Here is a 6,873-nt window from a genome sequence, read left to right on the forward strand (position 1 = left end):
TATTAGGAATATTCTTTTTGCAACCTATAAATAAAAAGATATCCACTCTTTAAAAATACTAGGGAAGTAAGTGCCACTGAACAATCTTACCCTTAAAAAAATTTCAGATTAACATGAGGGTACAAATATTTAGGTTATATTGTTTGCATTTCTAAGGTAAAGTTCAAGTTGTAATTAAGTCTTTCATTCAGGGGATGAGCTGTAGATAAACAACTACACACCAGAGGAGAAAAAACAAGTATATTTAAGTGGGTAGGAGGAGGGAGGAGGAAAGGAGAGGAGAGAAGGAGATTAGTGTGCTCTCACCTACGGTGCACAGTGTGAGGGTGTATGGAATCTTACCTTTAATAGTGTGACCTTGAGGCACACAACTCTCTCCACTGTAGCTATTCTCACTCCCTGAGTTTTACATTCTTCTCTTACTAAGTTACCGAAATTGCTGTGTGATTTTTTTCCTTTTATTAAGTCATATACACATAGATCATGAATATAGAATTGATGCAGAAAAGCTTTCTACATCAATAATATCCAGCATCCTATCATGATCAGAATGCTTAAGAAAATAGGTATAGAAGGGACATTTCTTAAACTGGTAGAGGCTGTCTACAGCAAACCCACAGCTAATATTATATTGAATGGAGTAAAATTGGCAACATTTCCACTTAGATCAGGAAACAGACAAGGTTGCCCATTGTCTCCACTGCTTTTTAACATTGTAATGGAAGTCTTAGCATTGCGATCAGGCAAAAGAAGGCAATCAAGGGTATGATCCTATATAGGGTCAGAGGAGATCAAACTCTCACTCTTCACAGCTGATATGATTGCATACCTGGAAAACCCCCAGGACTCAACTACAAAACTCTTGGAAGTGATCAAGAAATACATCAGCATCTCAGGATACAAAATCAATACTCACAAATCAGTAGCATTTATATATACCAACAATAGTCAAGCTGAAAAAACAGTCAAGGATTCTGTTCCTTTTATAGTAGTGCCAAAGAAGATGAAATATCTGGGAGTGTACCTAACAAAGGACTTGAAAGATCTCTATAAAGAGAACTATGAAACTCTGAGAAATGAAATAGGTGAAGATGTTAACAAATGGAAAAACATACCATGCTCATGGCTGGGAAGAATCAACATTGTTAAAATGTCCATAACACCCAAAGCAATATACAGATTTAATGCAATCCCTACTAAAGCACCTTTTCATACTTAAAGATCTGGAAAAATTAGTACTTCATTTTATATGGAAACAGAAAAAACCTCAAGTAGCCAAGACATTACTCATAAATAAAAACAAATCAGGAGGAATCATGCTACTAGACTTTAGGCTATACTATAAATCCATAGTGATCAAAACAGCATGGTACGGGGCAAAAATAGAGAGGTAGATGTATGGAACAGAATTGAGAACCAAGAGATGAACTCAGACACTTATCATCATTTGATCTTCGATAAGCCTATCAAAAATATACATAGGGGGAATGATTTACTATGTAACAAATGGTGCTGATTGAACAGGCTGGCGACCTGTAGAAGACTGAAACTGGACCCACACCTTTCACCTCTAACAAAAATTGACTCTCACTCGATAAAAGACTTAAATTTAAGACATGAAACTACAAATATTCTTGGAGAGAGTGCAGGGGAAACACTTAAAGAAATTGGCCTGGGAGAACACTTTATGAGAAGGACCCCCTGGGAAATTAAAGGTACACCAAAAATACGTTACTGGGATCTGATCAAACTAAAAAGCTTCTGAACAGCAAAGAACACAGTAAGTAAAGAAAATAGACAGTCCTCAGAATATTTGTAGTTTATGTTTCTGACAAAGGTTTGATAACCAGATCCACAGAGAACTCAAACTTATCAATAAGAAAAGAACAAGTGTGATTTTTTTTGTTGTTCCTTCTCTCAGTCAGCTTTTGCTATGTAACAAACCACTGCAGAACTTAGTGGCTTAAAACGGCAATGGTTGGCCTGGTGTGGTGGCTCATGCCTATAATTTTAGCACTCTGGGAGGCTGAGGCGGGTGGATTGCTTGAGCTCACAGTTTGAGACCAGCCTGAGCAAGAGTGAAAGAGCGAGACCCCACCTCCATTAAAAACAGAAAATCTGAGGCAAGAGGATTACTTGAGCCCAAGAATTGGAGGTTGCTGTGAGCTATGATGCCAAAGCACTCTACCCATGGCAACAGCTTGGGACTCTGTGCCAAAAAATAAATAAATAAAATAAAATGGGAAAGGTGAAGAGTTACTATTTCTCTGGTTGAATCGTGGGAGGGCTGGGTAGCTCTGATCTAGAACGTCTTCACCACATGTCTGGCACTCACTCAGTGTGAGCCACTGCCTTTCTTCTCCATTGGTTGCTCTTTTTCTAACCAGCTAGATTATATTCATTTGAACAACATTCAGATCCTTAGGGAGGGGTGCCCTTCAAGCCTTGTTTGTGTCATGTCTGCTAGTGGTCCATTTGGCCAGTCCAGGCACACAGCCATGATGTGACTCAGTGTCAGAGAAACAGGCTCATGTTGATGGGTGAAGTTGCTCAATCACCATGCAAAGGGGTATGACTCAGGGATGAGAGAAACCTGTGGCCATTTCTGCAATCTACCACGTTCACATAAGTACAGGGTTTTTAAGAGTGGAGGTTCAGGTCGCATCACAGTCAAGCACATCCTGGGTCAACCACCAGGGTGGATTTATGCAATGAGAGCTCAGAAAAAGAAGAGGTCGTGTGTATTTGGGGAGCCCCATGGAGTGGGGAGTAAGTTAGACTTGATGGATGGCGCAGGAAGGAGGACGTGTGACAAAGCATCTGCTATGTGCGGGTAATGGCAAGGGTCTTTTAAAGACTGGATTGCAGGGCCTGAATGGAGCACCATGAGAAATGAAGCTGACGAGTTTTAAGAAGGCCAAATAATAGGGAAGGAGGGTTTGTATGCCAGGCTCTCGGTGTCCATGTAGTTAGCTGTTACTGATTTCAGTGCACTCCAAACCAGCCTCCACACCTCCCACTCTCCTACTCTTCTATAAGCTTGCGGAAGGGCACACATGTTGTTGAAGGTATTGTACCCACTCCTTTGCAGACCATGTCCCGTTCTGCTCTATTGTTTCTTGGTTGCCCAGTGTGGTCTCTCCATCTTTGTGCTGGTGCTCCTGCGCACTCCTGGCTGCCTGCACTCTCTTCTCCCAGGCTCCTTTCCAAACCTCTGTTCTTTCTCGCACACTGTGCCTTCCTGTGGTTGAACATGTTGATGTCCTTGGTTTCAGTCATAATCTAGAAGCTACTGGCCCTTGGATAATTATTTCCAGCTCAGATAGCTTTTATGTTTCCAAATCCATACACTCACTATGGTCGGCTCAATCTTTCTATAGACATTTGCCATAGGAGCTTCAAGTTCAACACAACTTAAATGTGACTTGCTATCTTTCTCTCTGTAAACACACTCCTTATTTTCCCTTCAAACATGCCCCTTATTTGGGGGAATAGAGTTATTTTGGAATAATCATTCAATTTGAACATCTGTGCATCTGCTCCCATCTCTCACATCCTCTCCTACTATAGTGAGTGAGATGTCACACCCTTTGTGATCCAGGTTGACATTGCTCACATCTTCCCCTCCTACCTGTCCCCACAGCACTGCCTTACCTTCAACATTGGTGTTCACCTTCCTTGCTGTTGCAAACCCTCATTTCTTTATCCAAAGTTTTTCCCTTTTCTAAATCTCTGAAGGGTAACCAGTCATCTTTTTAAAATAAAGGCTCAAATACCCCACTCTTTGTAGAGTTCTTCAATAGCTCCCATTGCTTCTGGGATGAAATAAAATCCTGTTAACACCATGTACAACTACTTGCAGCTTCACTTACATCTCTGGCCTTCATGACAATCACCTCTTCAAACTCTGTTCCTGATATGTGGCATTTGACGTCCTCCTGCACTGCTGTTAGAGTGGTGTGGTAGCTTGAGGTGGTTGCTGGGATAACTAAAAAGGGCAACTGAAGTTTTAACAAGAAACTTTATTAACAACTAACACAGTAACCTTGGCCCTGACCTAGTGACTGCAGGCTCCATGGAAAGTGCAGTTTTGGGTTTTATACACAATGTTGAGGAGTATCATCTGCTTCTAGAATTCTTGCAAGGTCTTAACTCTGCTCTCAAAATAACCCACTTGCAAGGTCCTGAAAACTATCCACTTGCCAGGTCTTAATCAGCCTTATTCTCACAATAGTCCAATAATTTAATCCAAACTTATCCAAAGTAGCCCAACCATATCTTCATCTGCCCTGCTCCCATCTAGCTAACCACTTAATATTAGCACCTTCAGATACTTGCTTTGCTCTTGAAGGACTCCAGGGTTTTGTGGCTTCCTGTGACTCTTCTATTCAGACTGCATCACAGACCCATCACTTGTTCTAACCTATCATGTGTACTCGCCATGTATGTTATTACCAATCAGTGCAATAAACCGATATGGTTTCATGTTATTACCAATCAGTGTAAAAAACCTATATGGTTTCACATTTGGGATAGATGATCATAGAAGAATTGAGGCTACCCAGGACACAATATGGCAGTATCGGGGCCTTCTGAAGAATGAATGTGGGAACAGAAGTGCAGGAAGGGCCCTGAGGGTGGGGAGCAATAGCACATGGTGCCCACCACACCTGGCAGAGAACACCCTGATGTTCTGAGTAGAAGGGGCAGGTCTGTTCAGCAGGCATGTCCTCTCAGAGACACAGCTGCATCAAATCATCCTAACTCAGTGAGAACATGTATTGACGTCATCCAACTCCAACTCTGTTTTCACCAACTGTCCTGATTGTCATCTGAATCCCATAGAGGTTTTCCATCAGGGAAATAATATACCTACTGGGTGGCACCTGTGGCTCAGTGAGTAAGGCTCCGGCCCCATATACCAAGGGTGGTGAGTTAAACCCGGCCCTGGTCAAACTGCAACAAAAAAAATAGCTGGGTGTTGTGGAGGGTGCCTGTGGTCCCAGCTACTCAGGAGGCTGAGGCAGGAGTGTTGTAACTCGCACAGCTGAGAATGAGACATGGACCCCACTTAAATGCAATTAATTAATAGAAACTTATTGCACCTGCACAGGGGGCTGTTGCTCTAGCAGGCAAGGAACCTCGAATGGTAGATTAAATTGGTTTTTATACCCCACTATCTGCATCACAGCAAGCAAGCAAAGGAACAGAGGCTGAATCATTGTGATTTGCTTTAGGCGTGGGGGGTGAGTGTTACGTAGTACAAGGGGAGAGGCGGGGGGTACATCAAGCCTCTCCCCTCTATGTATTTTCTAATCTTCAACTTTCTCATCAAGCCTCTCCTCCCTACATACTTTCTTATCTTTAAGTTTCTTGGAACTTTCCTTCCCACCCTTGAGGGGGCTGGGACTGATGGCCTCAAAAGAAGTTTCCTTTCAAGGGTAGGGGGCTTGATTATCACAGGAGAATCACCTAAGCCCAGGAATTGGAGGTTGCTATGAGCTGTTATGCCACAGCACTCTACCGAGGGCAATAAAGTGAGACTCTGTCTCTAAAACAAACAAAAAAAATATACTTACTATCTCAGAAGAGCAGTCCAATTTCAAGGCAGTAAATTTCTCATAAGTTAATTGATTCAGTGACTAGACTTTTATACATTTGGGTAGACTGAATCAAAAGAATAAAAGAAGATATTTGGTTGCTCTGGCAAAATTGTTTTCTGTACCAAGCCGAGAAACCTCTGGAAAATCCTTTTTGGACCACTCATTCAGCATCACTACATCTGTGTTTTCTCTCTGTGCTTGCAACTATTTTCTCTTTGTGAAAATTAAGTAGAATGACATTTCATCATTACTTATAATCTCAACATATAATCACTTTGTCAGCATATTTTATTTAAGGTATTTCAGTTTTTGTCTGTCTATTCATCCATCCACCTATCCACCCACCCAAAATCCATCTACTAACATACACGTATTCATCCATCCATCTGTCTATCCACTTGTCATTCAACAATCATGTAATAAACACCTGCCACGCCAGGTGCTGTGTGAGGCCCTGACAACTTTGTGGTGAGGAAAAAAGATTTGACTCTTGCTCTTATGCTATGTATGGATTGAAGAAGTAGGTGGACATTACTTGGTCATTTTCTACCTTAATATAGAGTATTATATCCTGGGCATTTGGAATAATTGATGTCCAGAATAAGGTTTGGGAATCCTGAGGGGAAAGATCAGGTGTTACAACTGATACCACAGAGATGCGAAGGGTCACAAGAGACTGCCCAAACCTGTACAGCAACACACGAGATAACCTAGACAAAGTAGATGAATCTCTAGAAACATGAACTGTGCCAAGACTGATTAGGAAGAAATAGAAAATCTGAACAAACAAATACTAAGTAAAGAGATTGAATCAGTAATAAAATGTCTATTATAAAAAAACAGTCCAGGGCAGTTATACCAGTTAGTCTTCTGAAAAATGCTAAAAGGAATTTTATTAGGCCAGCTTTACCCTGCTAGTAAAGCCAGACAAGGAAACCGCAATAAAAGAAAACTATAGGCCAATGTCCCTGATCTACGTGAGTGTTTCTGTTTGACTCAAACTCTTCGATGCCCAATTTCATGCTGTCAGGAATTTCCTATGAAGATAACTTATTTCATTTTGTCTGGCGCATGTATATTTGTGAAGCTGTTTGGTATCACATGCTTACCCTTAGGCATGGGTGGGGTCAGGAACTCTGTCACCCTAGCCAGAATGATCTGGGATCACAGGAACTCTTTTTCTTCAGAGATTTTTCTTTCTCCTTCCTTCTGGATTTTTCTTTGATTTCAGTCTGTTCTAGACAATGTTCTCCTAATCACTCACATTTCT

The sequence above is a fragment of the Otolemur garnettii genome, unplaced genomic scaffold (assembly GCF_000181295.1).
Source record: "Otolemur garnettii isolate 467f Iridium unplaced genomic scaffold, OtoGar3 scaffold00071, whole genome shotgun sequence".
NCBI classification, from domain to species: Eukaryota; Metazoa; Chordata; class Mammalia; order Primates; family Galagidae; genus Otolemur; species Otolemur garnettii.